Source organism: Chiroxiphia lanceolata, chromosome 3, assembly GCF_009829145.1.
Source record: "Chiroxiphia lanceolata isolate bChiLan1 chromosome 3, bChiLan1.pri, whole genome shotgun sequence".
Lineage (NCBI taxonomy): Eukaryota > Metazoa > Chordata > Aves > Passeriformes > Pipridae > Chiroxiphia > Chiroxiphia lanceolata.
In genome coordinates this window covers 56,723,507-56,739,995 of record NC_045639.1, presented here as the reverse complement: position 1 = coordinate 56,739,995, position 16,489 = coordinate 56,723,507, and positions in this window count along the sequence as shown.

The following is a 16,489-nucleotide window of genomic DNA, read 5'->3' as shown; positions in this document are numbered from 1 at the left end:
TAACTATTCCTTGATTAATTTGGACCACTTTGGGGGGATGTAATTCCTTGTTTTAATACTTTTTTTAGCAGCTTTTTTTCTGCGAGTTTTCAGGCTTCTAATTTCTGTTTTAATACATGTGGTACAGTACAAAATAAAAATAAATTGAAAGAGTAGCTGTTTTGAGTGAAATCCTGGACCAAACAACCTGAGAATAAGAGAATGCTACCGTCTGACAATCATACAGGATGACGTTTTCATAAAGTACTTATTCCAGAAGAAGTAGCTAAATTATCTGGTCAAGCTACTTGATGTTTGACTTCTGTGACTGAGGGACAGAATTTCCCATGGTGTCTGGGAGCCTGAAGTTGAAGGAAGGTATTCTGGGAGGTTTTGCCAGGTTTTGCAACTGCGTGTTTTCAAACACCTAACTGTCATGGAAAATCTCAGTCTGAAGATTCTTGGAAAAAACAAGGATGTCTTCATAAGATCTTCATGCTCTTTGGATTGCTCTCCCAGCAACATACTCAGAGAAATATTTAATTTTCCAGGAGATTTACTGGTGCATATAGTAGCACAGTAAGCTTTTAAAAAAACTTCACCGTAAGTTGTACTGCTCAATTGAGCTCTAGATCGACACCAACCAGATAGCCAAGAGATCTGGGCTATGAACTCAACCCACTTCTTTCTTCTCTGGGCAAGCGTGAAGGAGTCAACTGGACCAACACTACAGTTAGAAGCCAAATGATTTTGGCTGTCTTGTTTTCTTGTCTTTTGGATTTATGTGATTAACTTATTCTGTCTAATTCTGAAGCTTCTCAGGTGTGAATTTTTCAGATCATAAGCTCCATGGCATGTGTAATCATCATGACTACATGTTTAACTATCATTACTTGGTAATGATTTAACATGACACAGTAAGTTCTCCATCATAGTCATAAGAAAAGTGAGTCTATTCTGAGGAACCAGCTCTTTCACTTAATTCACTAAAGATTATATGTCAGCTGGACATACAATAATTAAATTCGCTGCAAAAGCTCTTGTCTGAAATGTATTTTTCCTCCTGGCATTAATTTATTTATTGTTCCATTTGAATGAGACAAAATGCTCTTTGTGTAACATTTTGTAATTCACATGTTTTAAAGGGCTCTTGTGGAACATTGCAGTGCTAGTATTTTATTGAAACAATGATATTTGAACAGCTAAAAATGGTGAAGATTTCATGGAAATAAAAATGACATTAAAATTCTGAATTTTTGAAAACTGGGGCAAGTGTTCACTGACAGTTGTCTGTGGGTGCCTGAGGATGCAGAAATACAGTTCCTGAGCTATTTTCTGTATTAAATCCTATGAAGTGGTGAATAAAAAATAATGGGTGGTTTCTATTGTCAAGACAATACCAAGATCACCAGAATGCCATACAGTAGTTTGCATCAACCAGCTAGGTCTAAGGAGGTCTTTGATATTGGAAATCTCACCTGCAGTTATTTTACTATCTCCTGTAAGCTTCCTCCAAAGCTAAAATCTATACAAGATGCTAGTGTCTTACCTCACTGGAGGAGCACTGGCAGGTATGTTACTATTCCTGCAGCACAACAAAGTATGTTTTCTACCCTTGCCTGTGTATAACACTGTTATGCTTGAAAAGGGTGAATGAAAGAGTCAGATAATCTGACTGTGATAGGGAGGGAAAAAAAGGAAAGAAAAGCACCTCACTTCAAAATGGGAGGTGGCAGGAAGATGGACGAACTGAAGAAGATGAATTTGGGAAGGGAAATGGGTTCTTTCAAGATGAGTGACCATGCCTTCTCTTTCATCTTGCTCACTGATCTCCTTAGTCTCACGCTTCCCAGACTCAGGTGACAGATGAAGCAGCCCATCCATGCACTCCCAGCTGGAGGGGCAAGGAAGAGCATTCAGCAGGAAAAAAGGCTGGAGAGATGCACCTTTGTGCCTCTTGCAGTGACTAGCAAGGGGGTAGAGTCTTACTTTTGGCAAAGTTGGGTCACATCAGTCCTTGATTACTAGTGGTTCTCCTGTAGATGCTACTGGAAGGTGTGTGTGTGTTGATCAAAGGTGGTTTACAGCCTCCACTGCACCTTTTGTGCAGCGAGAGCTCTACCATGACTGTGTTGAACTGAGAGCAGATGTGAGAGCATGGACATGGTGAACATGACTTCACTTCAGCAAAGTGCTGAGACATTTATCTGAACCCAAGCATTCAACAATGTGCTAATAATGACCCATTACTGAAGTACCCCTGAGAGCTGGGTCTGCCTTTCCATTTCTGTTTCGTTGTGGGTTAGTGAGAGAGCAACCTTCTATTCTTTCTCATGTTCACTTAATAAATACTTCAGATAACACCATTCTTATTTTCTTTGTAGGGTTATTCAGTAAGTTTGGTTGTTTGTGAGGCAAGCTGAAATTCTTCCATGGTAAAAGTTCTTCTGCCAAGTATTAATATTTTGAAAATATAAACTGTATTTTGTATAATACAAGGCTTTTGTACATAATTGTATTAATTTTGGCACTGTAAGTTCAAGAACAAACATGCCAACTCAGTATTCCTGGAATAATAAAAATAAAATGTGATTTCTTAAGATTCTGTTTTCAATATATATTTTGAGGGCCTCATCTTAAACTAACAAGATGATGTAACCTGTTTTTGTCTCTTCCTCAGCAGATGTGCCTCAGGGCAAAGGTTGGCGTTCAAACAAAGATTTTATTTTTTTAAAACAAAGTTGATCGTAACATGAACTGCCTAATCTTAAGAAGCTTTAGGAGGATGTTTGGTAAATGTCAAAAATGTTAATTTACAACCAATGCCTCTGATATCCCAAAGAGTCTCAGTCAAGAGCATATTCTTACTAGCTTTACAAGTCCTAAATTTACTTAAATTAATTTTAAGATCAACTGAAGTTTAAAATTCCTGAAGCTGGCTATAATGTTATTCTCTCTAAAGACTGTGTGCTATTAGTATTATGCTTTTAATCCTAAAACTCCTTTTACCTGGAATGTAAACCCACAAAAATGAGAAAAGGCCATCCTGAGTAAAAGAAATAAAAGATTACTAGTCTTTCACTCCCACAAATCATATTATTTTTTCTATTTAATCTGTGAGGGAGTGATTGGTATGTTATTCTTAGTGTTAGTCCCAGAAAAACAACTAGGAGCTGCAATGAACGACGGCATTGAGTGTAATGGTGTGTCACTAGTTTGGTGTGTTATGCCCTCAATATGGCTGGTCTGGCTAAAAGGTTTCAGCAGCACTCTCAGGCATCCTGGTCCATTCTGATATTTGTCACACTGTTCTACTGGTCACAATTGTTTTCCCTCCTTCTCTGTAGTTTTTATGGAGATATTATTCATTTTTTATTTCTTAGAGAAAATAGGATAACTGAAAGAAACTCAATTATGAATATATATATATATATATATATATATATATATATATATAAAAAATAATCCAAGATGGTATGGTAGTCATGTTTTACGGGGAGTATTTAGAATGACTCATATAACTCACTCAGCACGTGCAGATAAATCCTTGATATCCCATTACAACATTGTGTAATCTCTTGTAAGCCCCTCAAACTACCCCATCGCTATGTGTGCACACATGCATGCACACCTCGCCTCCCCTGAAGCAGATGCAGTAGAAAAGGCTTAGCTAACAGCCGTTCTTCCCCCATTCTGCCACTTATACCTATCAATCTGGTAATTTGCTTAATCTTATGAGAGTAACTCAGAAGCTTTAGCACTTCTTTTCCCTTTCATGATAGCAGAGTGCTACAAGTGATCATATGTCCATAACATCAAGATAAAATATTCTATCTCTTTTCTAACATCTTAACAGCTCTGCTTTCCCTAAGATTAGGGGGTGAAAGTGGCAACAATAATGCAACTGACATTTGTGATAATGCCACATGCTGTCAGTTAGAATCAGACCTACTACAGGATTAGTAGTAAATGTAAAAATGCCAGGACCTTCCAATGTATTAGGCCTGATTCCTTATTATGTTATGCCAGTATTAGTTTGTTCACTTCCCATAAATGCCTAGCATTCAGGGGTTTGCCAAAGTCCCAAGACAGTCTTAGGCAAGTATAGATCATGTCACTGCCCACTGATTCGTGTCAGATGTGTTACTTTGGTGACAAGTTCTGGTATCTCTTCAGGGTGATTTTTTTGGATGTGTTTTGTGTTTTTATTTTGTCATTTGAAAACTGATTATATCATTTCTGAGTATCAACAGGCTTTCTGTCATCCACGTGTCTACCAAAAAACAAAGATCTCATATGTTCAGTCTCTTCAGCATTTATAAGTTCTCATGATGAAGTCCAAGCCTGAAAAAAATTCTCAGTGATGCAAAGGTTATCAGAATTTTGTTATCTTTCTGTTTCTCTGTATGAGTTTTGAAAGGCACTGGCACTGTTCTGACACTGCAGAAAACTTTTATCACTCTGAAGAACTTGGACTGAATCTGGAGGAATTACAATTAGCAACAAACAAATCAGTCTATACTCACTGACTGATTTGGCTAACTAAGGGCAACTTCTACCTTGTGTTTTCCAGTATCCCTGAGGACTTTCCAGATCAGGTAGGATGCAGCAGTAGGGAAAATAGCACTTTTTTTTGCTTTCAAAATTGCCAACAAAATCATAAGGCACAACAGATAGTTCTTTAAATTGCATGCAGAGTGTGAAAAGTGATCTGGAAAGTAGCAACTTTTTATTCAACAAACCTTATCCTTGGGTGTGATGTGAGGGAGAAAGAGGAAACTAATCCACTTCTTCTTCAGATAATGTGTATTGTCAACAGTCTGATCAATTGCACCAGCAATAATGCACTGAAACTTGAGTTATACGTGGGTATCAGAAAGTATAATTTGAAGCCAATGGGGCTGCACAAGTATAAATACGAGTTACTTTGGTCGGCAGTTTCTTTTGTTGAGCATGTTCAGTGAAATGAAGGAAGTTCAGCTTCACTCTCAGAAGCCAGCATGGACTTGTAAAGCTTTGCAAATTGATGAAAAAACCATAATTAGAGTGAATGTATTTGATATGGAATTGTGAAGATGATAAAAAAATTGTGATTTTTGGCGAGCAGAACTAAAGTTTAATAATTGTGTGTATGCTGTAAAGGACTGGAAATTTTGCTCATAGTAAGGAAAGTGATTGCAGATGGAGAGATCTGGAAAACATAAATATGTTGACAGTAGCAGGTTTTAGATTCAGGGGTGCAGTGTTTGGGACTGTGCAGTGCGGTTATTCAAGTTTATAAGCACACTCTTATTAGCATGTAAATTTGAATGCCAAAGGCATAAGCTGCACTGCTTTTAACCAAATCAAACACAACATTATTTGCCAAGAAGATCTGAAAGAGGCTTTTAAAAACATTCCCCACTAGCATGTGCTTTTCTTACTTTCTTGAAATATTCTTTCTCAGAAAATAAAATTTCCTTCTCCTTTATTTTTCAGGCTTCTATCTGTGCACTGGAGTGGCATAGATCAAGTGCTTTGGTCTCAACTGGTACTATTTCTTGCAGCTCCTTAGTAGGCCAAAATAGTCCTTCCTCTCTTCTACTCCTTTGTTCCTTTATTTCTCCCTCACATTTAGAATGGTATCTAGGGGGAGAGATAAAGTGATTTAAGGAAGAATGTATATTTGAATTGCAAACTCCTTAACAGATATTTTGTTCACTCTAGAAGTCATCAATTAGACTTCACTCCGGATTTCTAAGTCCTCACTCAAAACACGGGTTTACTTTATTTTATTTGGAAAGAATAGGAACTTGGTCACTGTTACTGCTAGTGACTATGACAAAAGCATGAGGAATGAAAACAAGAATGAGAACATGTCATCTTTGTAAAGAAGAATGGAAGACAACTGACTGTAATTATACTTCGTGCCTTGCTGGCAATATTTAATAAATAGTTTCATGAGTTATTCTTACATAAACTGGCTATCCTTTCTTCCTGAATGTTTCAGCTGAAAACATTTTGTGTATTCCTCTGTACTAATGGAGTAAGACTGCACAAGAAGAGAGGCAGATTTTGGTGATGCCTAGAGTTGAGTGAATAGAAAGTAAAAAATAAAAATATTGCACTCAACATCTGAATTGGCCTCAGCAGAATTGAAAGAAGTCCAAAATGTTTCCAATCTTGTTTGCCGAGTACAAATGACACAGAAGTCATCCCGGAAGTGAATATTTTAAGAGGAAAGTATTTTTTGGCCTTCATATGCCTTTATTTCTTCAATAGAGTGTTACTTTGAAGTTGTGGGAGATAGGGATTTTTAGATTTTATCCACATCTTATTCTAAATGCTTAATATGTCTAAACACCATTATAGGAGGTAAATAAAATGCTAAAGAATATTAAAGAGTTCTTAAAATAAATTATTCAACAGATCTACCATGAATTATCCATTGATACAAACATAAATAAATAGCTTTATATTGGTTGTGTAAGCCATCTGAAACAGCTTGACCAGCTACAGAACACTAGATTTGCCATCAGATACCCAATCTGACTTGAAGTATATTGCCTTCCCTAAATCCAGCTTTGTGAGTCTTATTGTGCTGCCCTCGTTCTCTGATATGGTGTCATGTAGTTGTTATGCCACTATAATGCAAAATAGGAGGTCAAATAAACAATATAAGTTTCTCAAGGCAGATGCTTTATCTGCAAGATATCGGCCAAATGAATGAATTTCTGATCGAACAATGGACTTTTTTTCTTTTTCAATCTGCACCCTTTTTCATCATTAAGCAGTAATTTAAATAGTCTCATTTGGAATATGAGATCCTTAAAGTTTAGGAGGCCTTTTGAAAGAGCAGACTGTTAGTAATGAGCTGTGCACAGGCAACTGCTTCTACCTGTGTGTTGGAGTCTGGTTCTGATTGACTGGCAACACAAAAAAGTCAATAATTTTCCTTAATTGACGTTCTTCTGAGGTCAGGAAGTGCAGAGACCTGATAACTTACTAAGCTGTGTGCCTGACCATCACCAGCAATGCCTACAATTATGCATAACCCACAGCCCACAGTTAATGTCAATTTGTTCCCTTCCCTAGGTGACCATTAATTAAAATTTAGGGCGAAACAGGTATGCTTGAGGATGAAGCATGCAAAGCATGTCAGCATGACTGTCTTCCCACATTTTTTCCAACAGTAGCAATTGCCAGCTTCAGTGCTATTTGGGATTTCTGTGTGGAACAAATTTTGTATTCATATAAAACTTCACAGGTCCTAGGTTTCAGGATCATTGTACTGATCTCTGTGTTTGACTCAGAGATACTTGAGAGTCTCAGGGAATATGATAATCTCTTTTCTGGGATTAGGAGAAAGAGAAAAATGAGGTTGACTGCGGTCAGATAAAATGATCAGACAACACATGAAGTCACAAATTCAGGTATTAATTTGGTTATTTGTGGGAAATCTGGAGACCATAATCAACACATACTCAACCTCACAAAACCAGTTAGACTTGGCAAAGAAATTGCAAAGGTCAGAATTTGACTGTCTTCCTCCTGGTCTGCTGCAATTGCTGAAACCTCAGGTCTTGCTTGTGTTTCCCAAGGCCAGGAGAGATCTTTGTCTGACAGTGAATAGAGGGTGCTTCTATAGGAATGTAGCTTGTCTTCAAATATGGTTCACACAGGCCACTTCGCTGATGGGTATGGACAAAGCAGAGTTTGTTCTCTCCGTGACTTCTGTAGCGATGACTTCACTACCACTCTGCAGCTTGGTGAGAACGGACATCCATGGGGATTTTCTCTATGTTGATTTCTGGTGGGTCTCCTGCAGTGCCAGTTTAGCTGGTAATAATACCCTTACAAAGTTTCATTAATGATTTCCCTCTCTTTAATGGTTCTCACAAGCAGTCATTAGCTTGCTAGTTGCAAAGCACTAATATAGTGAGGGTCAAACTTAAATATTATATCTATTCGACTGTTTGCTTTTTAAGTTTTGAGGAGCTTTTTTTGTTTTATTTTTCTGTCAAATAAGTCTAATATTTATAATCTTTTTTAATTTGAGTCTAGATACTTGAAAGAACAGACAAAAGCTGAGACAATATGATTGACAGGAGAAATATGGTAGTAAAAATAAATAGTATTTACTTTTTCAGATTTTTGGTCTTTAAAAGCATTCTTGTGTAAATGATTAAAAGAGGGAATGAATATGTATTTCCATATTTACAGTAGCACAGTTAACTCCTCAAAAATTTTTATGTGCATATGTACGCGTTTGTATAAATATATTTATACACCCACATTTACTACATACTGAGTCGTGAACTTTTAATGGTATTGGCTCAGGCTATGTTGAAGTGTGTGCACGTATGTGTATTTGTGCCCGTACTGGGACATATTGAGGAACTGGGAATGTGTTAGTTGTTTTACTTGTTTGAAGCATGACTGACAGCCCTGTTTTTCTCACTGGTAGCAAGGTCAGTGGGCTGCATGACCAAATTAAATACATTCTGTAGGAACTGCAAGAGTTCACTTTGCAATGAGCTGTGAGCAGAGCAGGTTTTGCCCAGAATATCCAGGCACAGAATATAACCCTTTGTCATCAAGTGCTGCTGGCTGTGTCTTCCTCTTGCCAAGCCCTGAAAACGAGAAATAGTAAATACATAGTTCATCGGTTCTGCCTTTCCCTTTCTTTCTGTGTATTAAGTAATAAATTGGCTACTTGTGACATGAAGATGCAGAACTTGGCTCCCACTGGAAGGGCCTATTAGAAGATGCTATAGTGTTAGAATGTTGCTATAACATTTGATGGGAACACCTTCAGCAGTTGTAGAACCACTGTACTATATGCATATGCACATGGTGCAGTATCTGGTTTTTACCAGGTGTATTCTCCTGTCTATTCATAAGCCTTCAGGAAGCTTGGCTGATTAATGCACTGAAATATCCTCTGTTTTTAAGATAGTGCCCTTGATAAATTTCAGAAGAGGTCAGGTTTTAATTACAGGCATTGAAGACAGAGGAAGAAGATTTTGGAGCTATGTTTGAAACTTACAGACTTTGTCTTGGGAGAAGAACTAATTCAAAAAGGGCCCAATGCAAAGTCTCCTAAATTTAGTAGAAAGGATCCCACACAATTCAGTATGCTTTGGATCTCTGCCTAGCTGCTGTGTTTCTTAAATAGCTCCAAACTTACTACAGGGACTATTTACAATTTGTAAATACTGTGATTAAGTTAATTATCTAAGGCAGCTGGCAAAATTTTAAAGAGTGACCATACATACAGTTCTATTTATAAAAAAGAAGCAATTTCTTGAACTATATTACTTTTTTTTTTTAAGAATATCTATTTTATGAGACTCTGTAAAGGAAAAATGTCAAGATCAGTAATCTTTTTTAACCAAATGAACAACAGAGGAGTTACTTACATGAGATTTTTAGTGTTCTAAAGCATTCTAAAAGCAATTATCTGGAATTGTCAAAAAACGTGCACCTGAGAGTTAACGACATTTAATTTTATCTGTTGGACATACATATTGGATATTCATTTTCTAAAACACCTTTTTGTAGAGAAACTCTGATTGTAATAACTTCAAAAATAGGTTATAACTTGAAGCTTTAGATGAGTATTTAAACAACCAATAAAGGGAAAGTATGATGAATGTTTTATTTTCTAGTCTGGAAACATACCTTCAGCAAAGACCTTTTCAATGCCAGGCATAGGACTGGCTATTACCAGTGGCTATACAATATAGCAGCAAATTTTGGGTAATTATGTGGAGAAAGCTTGCTTAAGTCTCTTCTTGTATGGATTTCTGTTTAGTGGCAACTGTCCCTCTTCCAGTTCTTTTTTGTGTGCAAAGCTTGGATGCACACTTTTGACAGGAGCTCGGTCATTTGCTTTCCAGAAGCAACTTCTCTGAATTTCCTCATCATGAGATCGTTCAGCTAGCAGCATCAGTAATTACCATCAATCATTTCAGACACTATCATCAGAAAGAGTTGTCCACTAGTGTTGCTTGCATTAATTGATTTTCCTCTTCCTTTGAGGTTCTTCTTGTTAGGAGAGTTGTGAAGCTTAGCATGTACTTGTGAAATGCCTTAAGATTAATGGATTAAAAGGATTCTTTTTGATTGCATAGACACAAAGTGTTCTTTCTACTAAACATTGTCACTGCACTCCAGAACGCTCTCGTCATCATCATGGCTAGGCTTCGCGAACGAAGATTTAGGAAGGCTCTATCCACCTTCGTTACAAGCACGCTGGTGGCTAATAAGATCAATACGAGATAGACCTGTCTGATTGCAAAAGGCACAGTAGAAAGACTCCTTAGGTGTATATTCTGCAAGGCACGATTCTTTCTGCGTTGTCTTTTCTCCTCAAGGGTGATCCTGCGTGCATTCTCAAAGGAAGCAGCAGCGTTATAGATGGTGTGTCTCCTAGACCTCCGTATATTAGCCAAATGAAGTGAATATAACAGGCAGGTGACTTGGGACAACCAGTGTTGCTTTTATACAGATAAGTATTTTATTTAAAACTTGAAAGCCTTAATCAATCAAACTTATAAAGATTTCATGAACTAATTGCAAGTATTTTATTTCTGCATACTTTGGGTTGATAGGTATAATACTCACATATTAGTTTGGGTTACAGGAGAATGCATTTGGAAACCAGTTAATAATAAGTAGTACTGTGCAAGCTCTGCAGAGCACAGAGCTTGCTGAGAAAACTATCAAATATTTGCCATGGTGGTCAGAACCTTAGCATAGCCAAATGAAAAAGAAATATAGGCAGGCCCATAAAACTGAATAGGAACTCAATGAATTGCCATTAATAAGCCTGGTGCCCACTAACTGCAATAAAAGGTTTAATTTTTTTAATTTTTTTTCCTCCAAAATTGAGGTTGTACATGAATGAATGTGAAACTCCTTGCAGGTTGTGTACTCATCCCTTGGTTGCACTTGAAAATTGTCACTTGGACATGCATGAGTTTGGTTAGATCAGCAACATGGTTGAGCTTAGCAATGAGCTTGGAGATGAGTCAAATTGGCATGGAAGTGTAGAGAAAGTTTCCACAGCTGCAGTATCACCCCTTTAAACAAGGAATATTGGTTTTGTGCACTTCTACTTTGGCACCTTTCACTAAGTTTGCTTGCACACAAAAATGCTTGATAAAAATAAGCTTGTTGGGTGGGATTTATAAAGCTTGGTCTCAGCTGCCCTTGAGTGGCAACAACTAACACATTACGAATAGTGCTGTTTTCAAATAACATCAAGTTTGCCTGTCTGTTTAGGCGTATCACTAAATATGGAGGGCTTTCCCCCACCAAAATACATGTAAAAGCCTTGTTAAAAAAATAAAAGTGATTCCATGAATATGTGGTTAACATGGTTATGAAAACAAATTGGGTTTTTGCAGGTGCAAACAGTCTGTAAGTGATGTAACTGATCACTTGTTCATGCAGTTATTTCCACACAAATCTGTGGCAATTACATGGAAAAAACTGTGCTCAGGGTGGTGCCCACATCTTGGTGATTCCAATCTTGAGGCATCAGGAGAAGCCAAAAGTTCAGTAGGTTTCAGAAAAGCCTTGGACATTGTTATGTGTAATAAGCTTATTCATCGTGACATAAAGAAAAATGAAAACACCTTTTTACAATGTCTGTGCAAGTCCTTTCACCCAGTGGGGACAATAAAACTGTGTCACTGTGATGACAAAGAAGAAATTACTTTTGTGAGCAACATATCCCATGATTGACCAGTAAAAGTTTAGCCAGATCATTCTGGGTCCATTCCTAGAGCATGACATACGGAATAAATGGTTTTCTGGCTCAGGACTCTTAGCTGCTGCATTTCTTGAGAGAAATGATCATAATTTGTGTTTAATTAAACTGGTGGTGATATTGTTTGATTTTTTAAAAGTAACACACTTTTTTTCCTTTTTTTTTTTTTGTGGTATGGATGCATTCAGAAATGTTATTAGACAACCATGTTTATGAAATACCTTTCAGTAAATGCATCTTGTTTAGTAGATATATTTAAATTTTTTGATGGCAATTCATTAGCGTGTGAAGTGGATATAAAGGAACTACTTTGCCACCAGTTATGCAAGTCTTGACTTCAGGTTGTGCATGTGATCCTCAGTAAGAGAGAATTCACCAAGGTAAATATGTTTTTTATAAATGATCTATATGAAGTCTCCAGTTAACTCTAGAAATATGGAAAGACTAGGTTTCTTAAATTTTGATGAACAAGTTTGAATTTCAATTTAGGCTTTTAGGCAGATCCTACCCCATTATGTACCTGCCTAATCCCTGATGAATGTCTGTGGTAGTTTATGGCTTCTCATTCTTGATGATATTGCCAGTAGAGCCCAATGAAAACTTCACAAAACCCACTGAAAACCTTACAGTTGACTCCACCTGGCTTTGTTCTGTTCTCTGACTGTGCAGATTCTTTGTGTACAAGTGATGGCACTGATGTTCTCTCCAGAAAGAAATGGATACTTTCCAGAAGGAAAAAGTCCCAGTTAGGAAAAATGAGCTACACAAATATGAAGTGGGAAGAACTGGTTGGGTGGCAGTTTCCTATGGAAGGCTATGAGGATTATAGAGAACCATACCCGAATAAGAGCTTACATGCCATATTGTTACCAAACAAGGCAATCATTGCACTATTCTTGTTAAACAGAGCTGTGGTGTGCAGCAGGTATGAAATGATCCTTCTTGGCATTGGTGAGGCCTCAAATAGAGCACAGTTTCCACATTTGGGCTTTAAGAAAGGCATGGACTAGCCAGAGAGCCTGGAAGAGGGCAAATGCAGTGATCAGAGAGCTGCAAAACATGAAGGAGGTTTTATTGACTTTTTTCAGTCTACTGAGAAATTTTTGAGGACTCAGGAGGGATGTCATATGGTGATGTGCAAATAAATGAAAGATGTGTAAGCCAGCCATGCTTTCTGTTCATGATGGATAAGACAGAAGCAGTAGGCGAGGCAATTATGAAAACCTTATAATGATAAGGACAGCTAAGAGCTAAAAGGGGTTACTCACAGAGGTTGTGGCATTGCAGTTGGCGTATATATTAGATAGATCTTTTTAAGAAATGACACAGATATAGCTGGTTTTGTTTGAGGTGCAGCAAAAGGAACAGCTTCAATGCTCATTTCCATTCCTTTAATTCTGTGATTTACCAATAGACTGGTATGTATTGCTCTGCCAACTTAAGGCAATATTGTTTTAGAAGACGGATTGAATCATACTCTTAGTAAGATTGTTAATTAGGCACGTCTGGTGGTTTTAGCATATGAAAATGCACCTTTCCTACCTTGACAAATGTAGCAAAGAAGGGAATAGAAAACCTGATTTTTTTTTTTCCGTTTCCTTTTCTCATTTTTTTTCCTATAATGCTGATGAATTTATTAGTTGATTAGAAATAGAAACATTTTATTTTCATTTTAACCTTTAATGACAGCATTGCAACAGTATGGTCATGCTCCTGCCTACATGCAAGACACATTGACAACCAACTTCTTAGAAAATCGAATGACTATTTTGGATGAATTTGAAAGCCACAGAACATGTGCATTTTATTCTTTTGCCTATTCCCAGTACAAAGCCAGCATCACAGGACTTGATGAGCCTCCTTCTGTCTGAGCTCCTCATCTTCAACTGTCAACACCCAGCCCATTCATCACTAAGACTGTCAGAGCTAATGTCTGTATCTGAAGGAGAAATGGTGGTGCGCGCGGAAGAATCTGAGCAGGTTGTCTTCAAGTTCACCTTTAGGAATGTCAGTTGTTTTGTATTTGTAGCATTTGGGCTTGCTCAGAGGGCAGTAGCATTTCCAGCAATGAGAAAATGCAGCTTGAATAAAAACCAGAGAGTTGAAGGAGGAAGGCTTGGCTATTTGTGCTACTGCTACAGATGTGTCCCCTTTAGTGCTTCTGTATAGCAAGGTGTGGACATGACTTCTACTCTGCATGTATTCTTTTGTCTTGCTAAGTGGAAGGACCTGTAGGGAAAACTGGAGTTTTGGACTATCTTTTATGCTTAGTGGTGATGACAATAATTTCAATCAACTGCTTAGAAAGTGAGTAGTTTTTAAACATAGCCTTTATCTATGTATAATTTCACTCTATTAGCTTCTGCAACAGGTGGACAGAATTCAGTGCTAGTGTCTTCCTGCTTCATGTGCTGAAAGCCTCCTGTGTGACAAGTAGAGTCCTTCTGGGGCAAATGAGTCAGATGGTCAGTTTTTAACAAAGAGACAGACTTGGCAGGTCTTTACGTGGTGCTTCAAGGCAGGGAGCTAGAAGATACTTAGCTTTGTAAATGTACACAGTGGGATCAATTTTTTTTTTTTAGCAAAAACTACTCTCTGATGCCTTACAATATTGGAATAAGAGTCTTTATTTCAGATTTCTTAGTTTTAGTGTTCTTGGGTTCTCAAAAGAGCATTTAAAAAACACCGGTACCTACAACTAACTCCACAGTGAGTTCTTATTCTGGTAGGTGTCTGGAGCTCTCTCTAGTTGGTCTTAGCACTCTGACAGGGAGAGCACACAGGTCTGTCTTTGATCTGAATTGGGACTGAGCACTTGTATCAGTGAAAACATTTGACAAGTACAGCTGTCCTATTTGGAATTAAGAAACTGTTATGTGGCAACAGTAAAAATATCATTCAGAGTCACTTTTTTCTGACAGTGTATGATTAGATTTCATAGACGAATAAAAACAATATCTTGAACCTTAAAGTTACTCTATGCACTTCAGTGAAGAGCTTGTTTCTTAAATGCCTGTTCCGCTTCTGTGCCAATTAAAAATTCAAACAAACCATATAGGACTTGCCTATTGTTTCTTTGATCACACAGTTTTCTTGCTGACAGGGATGAATTTATGGCAGCAAACCTTAGCAAAAGCATGAAGATATTGGAAGAAACATGAATTCAAAAACTGTTCTGACATCTCTGAAACATTTTGACAATTTAGAAATTGTTTGTTTTCAAATATTAATAGTTAAAGTTCAGGAAATTAAGGGTTAAATCAGTAAAGCAGTAAGACATGATGTCTAACTGTCTAGGGACCAATGATTAAGTCATATCCAAACTGAATTACCTCTGTACAGTAAAATGAACAGTATCATTGCCATTTCTTTGACCTTGTATCCAGTTGGCGTGGTCTGGCTGTCTCTGTATGATTTAATTTTGCTGGTGTACAAAGAAAGAAATAATTTGGATATGTCTAAGTGCATAACTGGAATATCTTATGAGTTAATTTCTGAATCATGCTTGGAAATTAATTGAGAGAGTTTTGAGTGATCTGAGCAAAAACCATGCCAAGGACCATTTTCACCGCTCGGCAGCATAGGGAACGATCTTTGAAATTGTGATCCTGAGCTTTGAAAAGTATTTCATGCTATAGGGGCAGCTAGAGACTTGGGTTGGCCTAAACTAAGTTTAGGGGGAAACAGACTGAAGAGAGCTTTTGGTCACCTGAATGGAATAGGCCATTATTCACTCCAGCCTACTGCAAGGCTCTCCACGTTCTAGGTATTCTCACTGTAGGACCTACTTGATTATTGATCCTTCTGGGTTTCACTTTCCCTAGCAGGCTTGGGTATTTGATGTGGTTACTTGCTATAGTGATATGCTAGAGTGCAGTGGTTGTACTAAGATAGTAATGTCTTTCCTGTTACAGCATAACAGTATTCCTGTGGAGAGCTCTCACTGAGATTAGGTTGCATAGACAATGAGAAGTAATACCCTCTCTCATCTCATTTTGTTTGAACTCACAATAATCACATTGTCTTTGGGAATACAAGGTGGCACCCAGAAAGATAAACAGGACAGTTTTTTCCTTCGTGGCTCTTTCTAATTTTGGAAGTGCAGCTAGTCCCTAATGAATCATGACTTGAGCTGAACTCATGACGAACCTTATGACTGAAGCTGACTCAGCAAACATAACAAATTGAAGGCCACAACAAAGGCTTCAATACTGAAGAATGATCAGGTGCCTATGGTGTTCTGTACCCCACCAACAAAATGTAGTCACTCTCTGTTTTCCTTTGGAAACTTCATGAAACAGGTTCGCCTCCCTTCCAGCATGTTCCCAGCTCATGCATAACTGTGTCCGCCACAAGTTTCCTGTGTGACACTGAGTTTGTCACAAGTGGTACATCTGCACTCATCCTGACTTGGGTGTAGTGTTGTAATGATGAAGTAGTATAATTTCTGAGTTGCTATCTCTGAAGAGAGCTGTGTTTTATAGGCTTTTTGGGCAAACTAGGTCTTTTGGAACTAGTCTGGGATTTTTATTATACATTGTAAGGTACAACACTAACACATCCTTGATTGCTCATTTGCCTATTTTAAAATAGCACTAATAATACTTAATTTCTTTTACTCAATGATTTTATTATCTATTTGGATGTTAAGCTTTTCAGGAAAGCCCAACTTTTTTTGCATGTGTGTATACAGAAATGCAGTTTCTAGCACCATATAAACCAATAATGTAATAAAATTAATAGTACCATTAT